At 46.2% G+C, this 12101-nt stretch overlaps 1 long non-coding RNA gene across 1 annotated transcript in view; it reads right to left on the bottom strand.

Annotated features, from left to right (window-relative positions):
• Positions 1-3568, bottom strand: part of LOC309565122 — a 92504-nt gene extending 88936 nt beyond the window's left edge. The window contains exon 1 of the long non-coding RNA XR_014225784.1: positions 3372-3568. This is a non-coding gene — a long non-coding RNA (uncharacterized lncRNA). The remainder of the gene's footprint in view (positions 1-3371) is intronic.
• Between the last annotated feature and the right edge of the window lie 8533 nt (positions 3569-12101).

Below are 12101 nucleotides of genomic sequence, written 5' to 3'. Positions count from 1 at the left end.
TTAAATTGAGTAGCCAAGGAGTTCTGGTAAGCTGCTTGTGATACTTGTGCACAGAGGTGTCCCCATCCTTCACTTTTCCCTGGGTGTCACTGAAAAGGATTGTTCTCCTCAACACCTTGCATGCGGATTCATTTTCATTTGCATTTCTGTTTTGGGACTTTATTCAGTATTTTGGACACTATTTTGCTTATATTGTATATGTTTTTTTTGTGGTTCTCCACTTGCCACATTATTATTCAAATTACTTTAGCGCTGCACTTTTTGTAAAGATTTTGGTTATTGATCACTGTTAGTTGATTTTGGTGCTAGCTGCTCACATAATTCATATCGAATACACTGTCATTTATTTAACTTAGCGCAGGAATTTTTTTCTCTCCCTTTATTTATTCTTGAAAAACCTTTATCCCAAATTTAATAAAAATGGTTTTCTGTAACTGATTGTCTGAAGTGTGAGTTGAAGTTTGGCTTCAATTTGTTAGTGCTTTTAAATCTGCTAGTACATTTAGGACTACCCTCCCACTAGAGTGACAATGCTGCTGTCTGCTGAGCCCCCTGTGCTCATTTATCCAGAGTGGAGACACTAATACAGGAGGTGTGGCCAGATCGCCAGGTGAAAACAAAGGGGAAAAAGCCTAAAAAGAAAACGTATGCAGCATCCACATCTAATGATTGGCAAGCTGCAATACATAACATTTTTGGTTTGGGGTTTATTACCACTTTATTGCCACTTTAGGAGCTTAAACCCTGATATCCTTTTTGGAAAACATTATAGACATGCTGAGTAGAGTAAATTAGGGTGCTAGCCACTTGCAGTTGGATTATGGAAGGATAGGAAACGTGAAAACATAGGGACAACTAGGCTTGCCAAATTACACATTTAAACACAACACAAATAAATAATACTGGCTCTGTGGCTAATTTTGCAAGTACAGCACTGAACAATTTTTTATTATTATTATTAATGTACAGGATTTATCTAGCGCCAACAGTTTTCGCAGCGTTTTACAATGTAGAGGGGTATACAATTACAGTACAGTTCAATACAATAAGAATAGGAGGGATCTGCTCATGGAGCATACAGTCTAAAGGGAGGGGGAGGTGGTATAAAAGGTAATAGCTGTTGGGATGATCCAATGGGGGTGACTCTGGTAAAGTTGTTAGGTGGAGGTGGGGTAGGCTTCTCTGAATTGGGGCGTTTTCAGGGATTGCCTAAAGTCAGACTGGGTAGGGGCTGACTGGGCATACTGGTGCAGGGAGTTCCAGAGGATGGGAGAGGCCCTGGAGAAGTCCTGGAGGCGAGCATGGGAGGAGGTAACAGAACAGGAGATCTTTGGAGGATCAGAGAGGACAATTTGGGCGATATCTGCAGATGATGTTGTTGATGTAGCTGGGGGCGATGTTGTGGATGGCGCAGCCTACTGCATTAGAGTGTGCACCCAAAAGCTCAAACACACGTCTTTCTCTGCAGCCTCAACTGCACTGGACAGTGAATGAATGGAAAGTGCTCTGTGCTAAGAGGCCTCCTGTTCATTCACAAACTGAAGCCTAGCAAACACAGTTTACTAGGCTTCAGTTATGCTTGAAGACAGTGAGTGAGTGTGTTCACTGTGTTCATTTAGAAAAGGAAGATGCCAGTAAATGACATATTGATTGGTCCCTTCCCCCACTCTCCATCCTAAAACATGCAACTGGGGGAAGAGGAGGGAAGGAGGGTGGTGCAACACAGGGGGAATCCTGGGCGATAGGGGGAATTGACACTGCACAGAGTAATTATGGTGTGCCCAGGCAAACCTAGCACACCCCCTGTGCACGCCTATGATGTTGCGGTTAGAGCACTTCTAGTTATCACCCTAATAGTCTTAATCAATCCTTGAATCTATAAATGCTCACAATGATCAGCTTTTATTCATTTTTGTAAAACCTTTATCCCAAAAGGAAAAATTGCAGTAATAGCCTAAAAAGTGTTAGCTTAATCTATTTTTGTAAATCCATTAAAATCTGACAGTTGAATGTATATGTTAATTTTATAGCATGTTATATGTTACACCCATTTTTGGGGTTTAACATGTTACAAATGTACCAGCCCCAGCACCCCCCCCACCCCATCTCCCCCTGCTCGTTGCCGCAATCTAAAGAGAATGATGCAGCCGAGGGGACTCCGCCAGCCTGGTTGCGTCTGTTGGCTTTTAGTTCTGATGAACTACCAGGGCGCTCTTGAGCTCTGTGGTAGTTCATTGATTCTTCCTGTCAGTGTGAAACTGCCTGCCCGTATGCTGATCGCTGGTGCAATGCTTTCCAGGCTCCAAAAAAAAAAAAAAGAAATAGAAAATGCACATTTTTTTTTTTTTTTACCTTTGAAAAAATGTGCATTTTGTTTATTTTTATTTTCTTAAAGATGAATGTATCCTTTATTCCTACCCTCTTCTTAGGCTGACAATGCTGCTGTCCAAAGGTGCCTCCATTGTTCCTCCATCCAGAGTGGAGACACCCTATAACAGGCACCGGTCCTCAGGAAGGATGAGCTGGAACTGGAGAGAGTCCAGAGAAGGGCAACAAAAATAATTAGGGGAATGGAGGGCATCGGCTATGAAGAAAGACTACAAGCACTGAACTTATTCTCTCTGGAGAAGAGACGATTGAGGGGGGATATGATATCAATGTACAAATACTGTACTGGCGACCCTAGCATAAGGAACAAACTTTTAAGGGAAAGGGAATACAATAAGACACGTGGCCACTCACTAAAATTAGAGGAAAAATGGTTTAACCTTAAAATACGTAAGGGGTTCTTCATGGTCAGAGCAGTGAGGATGTGGAATTCTCTTCCGCAAGCAGTCGTATCAGCAGGGAGCATCGATAGTTTAAAAAAACTATTAGGTGGGCACCTTAAAGACCAAAACATACAGGGGTATACAATGTACGGTTAACAGCAAACACACACACATCATAGGTTGAACTGGATGGACTGATGTCTTTTTTCAACCTCACAAACTATGTAACTATGTAACAATGTAACAGGAAATATGCTACTGGCTGCATTACTAGGTGAAAATAAAGGGAAAAATAGCTAAAAAATAAAACGCATGTAGCCACCACATTTACTGTAAAGAATGGTAAGTTTCAATATGTTGAATTTTGTTTTTGAGTTTAATACCAATTAGAGGGGAAAAGGATTACTCTAAATAATTCTTTGTTCTTTGTACCATGTTGTGGAATACGCTGGTCTGCTATATAAATGAAAGAGGAAGCGATAAAAATGTATTTTAAAGAGTTCACATTGCTGCATTACTGAAGCCCCTTATTTTTGCAGATACAATTCATTAACTGGTACTAAAGGGTTTAAAAGAAACAGAGTTTTTTTTGTGTCTCACCCTCGGCACACAATGGAAAATCCATCATTTTCCAGTCCATGGATCAAACACTTCTGGACTTTGTTTTGTTTGCTGCTAATTTAGAAATCTCTCTCCCTTTCTGTGGGTTGGCAGCACTTTCTAGAATATGATTAAACAGCATTTACAGATCACAGGAAGAGGTAGAACTGCCAGGCGATGATGGCTTAGTGACCTTTATCCAGCCTTTCCCCAGCGACAGCATGCCTTCCACTGGTAGCTGTGACAGTAATTGTCTGAGTAACCCTTGCCTGCACCCATTGTTTTGAATGGCATGCCATTCAAAGAAGCAAGGAGGTGAGCAAATATAATGAGATGAGTGTATATATGAGGCTATCTGTGTTTCTTGTTCAGAAAATGCCAGGTAACTCAATACTGATTATTCTATTCTTTTTGTTTTGCTGCACCGGAATGAGGCTGAATCTAACTTCTGTCGCCTGTCAATTATTTCATATATGAAAAGCCTATACAAGTAGACATGTCCACTCTGTGTCCAATCAAACCTGCAGCAGGTCTAACTGTTCTAAGGCTAAGCTTATTTAGAGGAGTCTTACTTGATGGACAGATTGTATGAGGCACTCTTGTATATATTTAAGGATAACGAAGCCCAAGAACAAAAATGTGATATATTGCATCTTTAGTTGTGGCGTATTCGTTTTCTTTTTTTTTTTTCCATGGCTCTTTCCATATTCACATTGGAAGAGTGAGCGTAGCAACCTAAGGATAGAAAGTGTGCATTTACAAGATTACCATGTGAAAATAAAGGGAAAAAAGTATAAAAAAGAAAATGATTGTAGCCAATACATCCAAGGACTAGAAAGCTGCAATATTACATTACTTTTTATGGGTTTAGATACATTTACCTGGAAATAGCACTGGACACTTTCCCCCTAATTAGTGGTAAGTTTGAATTGTTTGTTTCCCAATCACTATTGTGTTCACCAGGATTAGACCGGCTTTGCAGGTTTCTGTTGATTTTTAAGCAAATTGAAATTTGGCTGAGCCAGCCAAATCTCAGGAAGTTTGTAAACCTCAGTCGTTAGACAGGCTTCTGTAGAGCAATCCAATGAATGACCTGTAGCGACACAGAAAATGAGGAGAAAAGAAATTACCTTTAACGTCTTGCATATATGCAGAGGCAAGAAAGGAAAGCTTTAATGCACAAAAGCAACAATCAGAAAATTAGAAGAAAGGAAACCCTAAAAAGGAAACCTATGTTATCTAGTACTACCTCCCCAATAGACAGTGTTCAGCATAAATGAGTACACCCCAACAGATTTGTCAGAAAACCTTTAGGCTCCTTTCACACGGTCCGCCTCCGTCAGTGGACTCCGTGCTGCTCAGCGGGGGATCGATACACTGATCCTCACTGAACAGGCAGATGACAGCTCCCTCTCCTCCCCTGGACGGATGGAAAATAGGGTTTCCATCCGTCCGGATTTCATGGACAGGATCAGATGCGGATGGCAGCTGGTGTCAGCGGACATGTCTCCGCTGACATCCACTGCCCCATAGGGATGCCTGGAGGATCAGCAGTTGCCACGGGTACATTTAATCATCTCAGCTGCAACATTAAATCATCTCCGCTCCTACCCCTGTGACTTCCCTGATCTCGGCTACTAAATGTAAAAGAGGCGGGTGTATGAAAATATAAATCACGGAGATCTCGGCTCCGTGATTTATATTTTCATAGACCCGCCTCCGCTTTTACATTTAGTAGCCGAGATCAGGGAAGTCACAGGGGTAGGAGCGGAGATGATTTAATGTTGCAGCGGAGATGATTTAATGTACCCGCGGCAACAGCTGATGCGGTGTAACATTAAAAAACCCTACCCCGTGAAAATTCCCTACCCTCCGAAGCTGTGAGCATGCGCAGTGGTAAGCTTCTCAGCTGTTCCATGACGTAGGTGCACCGGATGTGACGAGGGTAGGGAATTTTCACGGGTAGGGTTTTTTCACGGAACACCGTCATCCAGGGCATGTGCCCCACGTGTTATTGATGTGTTTCCTGGGACTGGGTCCAGACGCTGCAACTGTCAGCATTAATGAGGGGATGGGGGATTTCAGAGGCAGCTATCCCCACCTGATACCTGTCAGATCAGTGTAGCACGGAGTTGAGTTAAGCTCGCTGAAACTCCTCCTCAGCTCTGTGCTACACTGATCTGACAGGTGGAGCCGCACGGAGGAGACTGCATAGTAGGTTAAGGAGAAAAAAAAGCCTGATGTGCCTAATAGACTGGAGACTGCTGCACTGCTCTAATACCAATGCAGGTAAGAGAGTTGTAGAGGGAAGGGGGGAGGAGAGGGGGGGGGGGCTGGTTGTATGCAGGGAGAGCAGAGACTGTGAGGTTGTGGATGTTCTGCAGAGGTCAAGGGGAAGAGGTTGGATTGTGAAAAGTGAGAATACACCTATTATTTGGCAACACTTTACCTCTCTTTCCTGAGGAATAGCAGGATTGGGGTTGGGAATGGGGGCAGGAATAGGGGCAGGAATAGGGGCAGGAATAGGGGCAGGAATAGGGGCAGGAGTTGACTGAGGGGGTGGGTTCCTGCATCTATTCTGTGAGAAAAAATCCCTGAGAACACCTGTCAGTTTTTATTGCTGTCTGTTCCCCTGTTAGGGAGAGTCACCCTCCCTATTTGTCCTATTTATCATTATCATTGCAAGTGAAAGAAGAAAGAACATCCCAAATTATGGGTTGTCCCCAGAAAAGTAATACATGGAAAATCTTCCCATGTGGACACTAGTTCTGGTCACCTGGGGATCCCCAAGGGATTCTCTTAATTTGCAGGGATTTCTGCTAACTTCCTGTTTGGCAATGGGAGAGGAAGTGAAGGGAAATCTCCCTAATGGGACACAGATGGTGACAAAAAATCTAACAGGGGTTAGATCTATCCAAAGTTAGAAAAAAAAAGTTTTGCCTGTAGTTCTAATTTAAATCACGTGGACGAAGCACATTAATGAAAAAGAATGAATATAACTGCACTCTTGGTAATAAAGTACAAGGGGTCTTCAAAAAGTTTCAGCACTTTTATATTTTCGTTAGAAACTGTGAGAGTGGGAGGAGTAGTATTTGGTTGTATCTGAGAGTTTGTATGATGCTGGGAAAAATGCATCGCAAAGGAAGTTGACTTTGTAGAAAAGTGATGTAATTTGTTTTTGCAATTCTTAAAAAAAAAAGAATATACACAAAAATGCAGAACCTAGTCCTACAATAGGTGAACTTTACTGGCAATAGCATGAGACCAACACATATGTGTTGGTCTCATGCTATAGCTGGTAAAGCCTACCTATTGCAGGACTAGGTTCTGCATTTTTGTGTATATTCTATGTTTCAGGATGTGGCATGGGTAGAAGTCACCTTTTGTGCTCTTAAAAGAAAGAGTTTAAAAAAAGTGCAGAAACTTCTGGAAAACCCTTGTATAACAGCAGACAAAACATTTTCTCCTTTTTTTTGGATAGAGTAGGAAAGGGTTAGAACCATTCTAAGGCTTTTATGAATGTATTTCTTCCACTCCCACATATGGAATATTTCCCCTTCCTTCCTGCCCCAGTTGTCATGGAACATGTCTGTATTAGGAGATTTCCCTTCCAGGACAGAAAATAAAAATGAATTTAACAAATGGTGTCCTAGACCTCAATAACAGATTTGATCCTTTTCCATGACACCCAAAACTTTAAGATGTCATCCGTCTTCCAGGCTGTGAACCCAGGCTGTCATGGACCCGCTTCCTGGGGGGGGGGGGGGCTTATCATCCCAGCCTGTGCTCAAACTTTTTCTGGGCTGAGTGGTGCCCACTGCCCACATGTTATGTGAGCACTACTCGCTATTGAAGGAAGGACCACCCACTGCTTCTAAAGAAGAGAAAGGACCCATGATGTCATCATACTGGCCTGAAGACTCCAAGAAATAAAAATATCTACAGGGTGTTTTTAAAAAAATAGATCTGATGAAAGGGGGGCTTGGCTGTATTAGTCCTGCTTTAATAACTTAAAGCGGAGTTCCAGCCATTTCACTCACCTGTCCAACGGTCCAGCGATGCGGCCGTCCGAAGCCTCGATCCTCTCCCTCGGCGCCGGCATCACTGCTGTGGGCACCCGGCTGTGACAGTTTGCGGCTTCACAGCCGGGTACCCACTGCACATGCGCGAGTCGCGCTGCGCGTCTTGATTGGCCGGCAATCTTCTGGGACCTCTGACGTGTCCCAGAAGATTGCAGGGAGGGAGGGGGAGAGGAGAACTTCCGTTCAGGGCGCCGCGGCGCTCCGAGCGGAAGTGGGAGCGGGTACCTGTCAAAACTAGGTACCCGCTCCCCCCCCCAAAAAAATGACATGCCAAATGTGGCATGTCAGGGGGTTAGAACTGCCTAAAGCGGAAGTTCCACTTTTGGGTGGAACTCCGCTTTAAGCCCCGTACACACGCACAGATTGTTGGCCAACCGATCGGCCGTCTTTTGTCCAGTGTTGTTTGTTGGTTGAAATGTGCTCTAGACTTGCACTGGACTTTTGTTGGCCAACAAAAACCAACTTCAGAAGTGATGTCATGTGATGGTTGACTTTCCCTGTGTTTTTTCATCTCTGAGCATGCCCAGTCTTGCTCATCTGATTTTTGTCTGCCGAAATCTGTACTGACTGAGGAACAATCGGCCGTTCTTTGTTGGCCAACAAAAATTTTATAGCATGCACACCAGATTTTTTTCGGCCGAAAATTCGCAGTTGGTTGTTGGAAGCATCATACTAACAAGCCTACAATCGTCAGATTTACGGCCAACAATCTGTGCGTGTGTACGGGGCTTTATACATACAATTCAATTTCACTCCAAAGTATTGTGTGAAAGTATATATTTACATTGATTTTCTTCTTCTAAAGAATATTCTTAGACAGATTCTTAAATATGAAAGGACAGATATATTTACTAAAACTCCAAGCATGGGTCTGGAAGTTGTGAACTACCTTTTTAGCAGAGTGTGCATTAGTAGTTCTCTGGACTGGTTTTAATTGTTGTCTGAAATTGACCTTTAAGGGTTTAAGGTGATCTAATTAACAATTGTACATGACCTTTCCCATTTTCATAAGGCTAAACACACATGGGCATTTTTTAATTGCATCTTGTAGTAGGTATAAGCATGAGCTTTTCATTAAAGCATGTTTAGGTTTCTGCATTAATCACCAGTCTGAAGGATATTTTGGAGCATCGACTATTATTTAGTAAGCCCCACAGATTTCAACCCAGTAGTCTTCCAGAGCTTGCCAATTGTCATGGTCTTACCTTCTTGCTGTTCTCCTTCGTTTGACATGTGCTGGCGGCCATCTTGGTTTCTGGGTTTCTTATAGCCTCCCACCCTGCGGCTCCTCCTTCCCACTGGGAGGAGCTGGATGCCTAGCTCATATATATAGGAGGTCTGTGGCTTCAGTTCCTTGCTTGGTCCTCCTGTGTTCACATGCTTCTAAGACTGCTGCTGCTTCTTGTCCCTGATCCTGGCTTCGTCTGACTACCCTGCTGGTTCCTGATCCTGGCTTCGTCTGACTACCCTGCTTGTTCCTGATCCTGGCTTCGTCTGACTACCCTGCTGGTTCCTGATCCTGGCTTCGTCTGACTACCCTGCTGGTTCCTGATCCCGGCTTCGTCTGACTACCCTCCTGGTTCCTGACCTCTGGCCTCGGTTTCGCCTTCCGTTTGGACTTTTGCTTTACAGCTTGTTTTTCAATAAAGCCTTCTTATTTTCACTTATCTGTTGTTGTACGTCTGGTTCATGGTTCCGTGACATTAGGACCAAGCTATGAATTCTGACGGTACAGGGCCATCCTCGCTACTCACGCTGGTTGCCAGACTTGATCAGCAGGATCACCTGTTGGGTCGGTTCGCCGTGGCGTTGCAAACCCTGCTGGAACGCACGGCTCATTTCGCTCCCGTTGCCGATGGGTCGGTTGTCGCTCCTGGGCCCGCTCCTACTGCCGCTACGGTTGTTGCGCCAGAGTCTACCCCGACACCTGTTGTTGCGCCTGCGGTGTTTCGGGGTATGATCGGTTCTGCCCCCCTTCCACAGCGCTTTGGGGGAGAGCCAACTCAGTGCCGAGGTTTCCTTAACCAGGTGGGCATTTATTTCGAGTTGCTGCCACATGCCTTTCCTACTGAGAGATCAAAGGTGGGTTTCTTAATTTCGCTGCTCTCGGACAAGGCCTTGGCCTGGGCCAGCCCTTTATGGGAGAACAACAATCCGGTGGTTGCCGAGTTTTCCGGTTTTGTTGCTTCTCTTCGGAGGGTATTCGATGTGCCGGCTCGTGCTGCCTCTGCTGCGAAGCTCCTTATGTCCATCAGACAGGGTTCACGATCCGTAGCTGAATACGCCATTGAGTTTCGTACCCTGGCAGCAGAGGTGGGCTGGAATAATGAGGCTCTGGTCGCTGCTTTCTCTCATGGTCTCTCGGATGCCTTGAAGGATGAGGTTGCAGCTAAGGACCTACCAGTGGAGCTCGAGTCTCTTATTTCTTTCTTGATTTTGATTGACACCAGACTCAGGGAGAGACCTTCCTTTAAGGAGAGTTTGCGGAGACCTCCTAACAGATTGGCGCCTACCTTTGCTGTCCCACGCGTGCCTCCCTCTCCTCCCACGCCTCCTGGGGATGACTTGGCTGGGGGTGAACCCATGCAGCTGGGCTTTGCTCGCCTGTCCGAGGGGGAGAGGGTACTCCGAAGACGCGAGGGTCGATGCATGTACTGTGGTCTCGGTGGGCATTTTCGGTTGGCATGTCCGAAACGTCCGGGAAACGCTCGCACCTGAGATCCTGTCGGGGGCAGATCTTGGGTGGAGTCTCCTCGTCCCCGGTTTCCCGTGTTGACAAACCACTGATCACTGTTGTCCTCTCCTGGGTCGGGGGCTCAGTGACGACCCAGGCGTTGGTGGACTCTGGTGCTGGTGGTTTGTTCATTGATAGTGTGTTCGCTGCCGCCAATTCCATTCCTCTGCAGGCCCGAGGTTCTCCACTGGCTCTTGAGGCGATAGACGGCAGACCCCTTCTGCCGCCACACGTGACTCATGAGACCCTTCCAGTGGGGATAGCCATTGGTGCCGTTCACAGAGAGTCGGTCTGCTTCCAGGTTATTTCGTCTCCACACTACTCGGTGGTCTTGGGGTACCCCTGGCTCCAGAAGCATAATCCGACTTTCGATTGGAGATCGGCCGAGATCCTCTCGTGGTCACCGCAGTGTGGGGCTAGTTGCATCCATGGGCCTGTCAAGTTGCTGTGTACTTCCTCGGACTCTCTGTTGCCTCCTGAATACGAGGAGTACCGGGATGTATTCGATAAGGTGCGCGCGGTTGCCCTACCTCCGCACCGCCCATACGATTGTGCCATCGAGTTACAACCTGGTGCCGTTCCTCCTCGTGGCAAGGTCTATCCACTGTCGGTAGCGGAGAATGAGGCCATGGAGGAGTACGTGAAGGAGGCGCTTTCACGCGGACACATTCGCAAATCCTCGTCCCCGGCAGGGGCTGGATTTTTCTTTGTGAAAAAGAAGGGGCGGTGAGTTGAGGCCTTGCATTGATTACAGGGGTCTCAATCGCATCACGATCAAGAACGCTTACCCGATACCCTTGATTTCCGAGCTGTTCGATCGCCTTAAAGGGGCCACGGTCTTTACCAAACTCGACCTGAGGGCGTCATATAACCTCGTAAGGATCAAGGCGGGCGATGAGTGGAAGACCGCGTTTAACACCAGGACCGGTCATTATGAATCCTTGGTTATGCCCTTTGGGTTGTGCAATGCGCCCGCAGTCTTTCAGGAATTCATTAACGATGTTTTCCGTGACCTGTTGCAGCAGTGTGTGGTGGTCTATTTGGATGACATCTTGGTATATTCTGAATCCATGGAGACCCACATTCTGGATGTCAGACGAGTGTTGCAACGGTTACGAGAGAACAAGCTGTTCGGTAAGCTTGAGAAATGCGAATTTCACCGATCCCAGGTAACCTTCTTAGGTTACATCTTTTCCGCTGAGGGGTTCTCCATGGATCCTGAGAAGGTTTCGGCTGTCTTACAGTGGCCCCAGCCCAGTGGTCTTCGCTCCCTGCAGCGCTTTTTGGGCTTCGCCAATTATTATCGGAAGTTCATCATGGACTTTTCAATGCTAGCCAAGCCTCTCACGGATCTGACCAGGAAGGGCAGTAATTCACAGGTCTGGCCGCTCGAGGCCATCCGAGCTTTTGAGGCTCTAAAGTCTGCCTTTGTGTCGGCTCCGATTCTGTCGCATCCCAACCCTGGGTTGCCCTTTGTCCTCGAGGTGGACGCGTCTGAGACGGGAGTAGGCGCCCTTCTGTCTCAGCGTAGAACACCAGAGGGTCCTCTGCTTCCTTGTGGGTTTTACTCCCGGAAACTGTCTTCTGCGGAGTGAAACTATCAGATTGGTGACAGGGAGTTATTGGCCATCGTGCAGGCCCTTAAAGAATGGAGGCACTTGCTCGAGGGTTCGGTGGTTCCGGTCCTCATCCTGACGGACCACAAGAATCTGACCTACCTTTCTGAGGCCAAGAGATTGACACCACGTCAGGCCAGATGGGCTCTGTTCTTGTCACGTTTTAATTACGTGGTCTCCTACCTACCCGGTTCCAAGAACATCAGGGCGGATGCCTTATCACGGCAGTACTCCGACCTGTCCAGGGAGGAGTCGATTCCGACTTCGGTCATACCTCCGAATCAGATCCTGGCCGCCA

This window comes from Pelophylax lessonae, assembly GCF_965119305.1.
Source record: "Pelophylax lessonae genome assembly, chromosome: 10".
In the NCBI taxonomy this organism is placed as follows: domain Eukaryota; kingdom Metazoa; phylum Chordata; class Amphibia; order Anura; family Ranidae; genus Pelophylax; species Pelophylax lessonae.
Note: the sequence above shows the minus strand (reverse complement) of the source record. Positions and strands in the feature narration are given on the sequence as shown.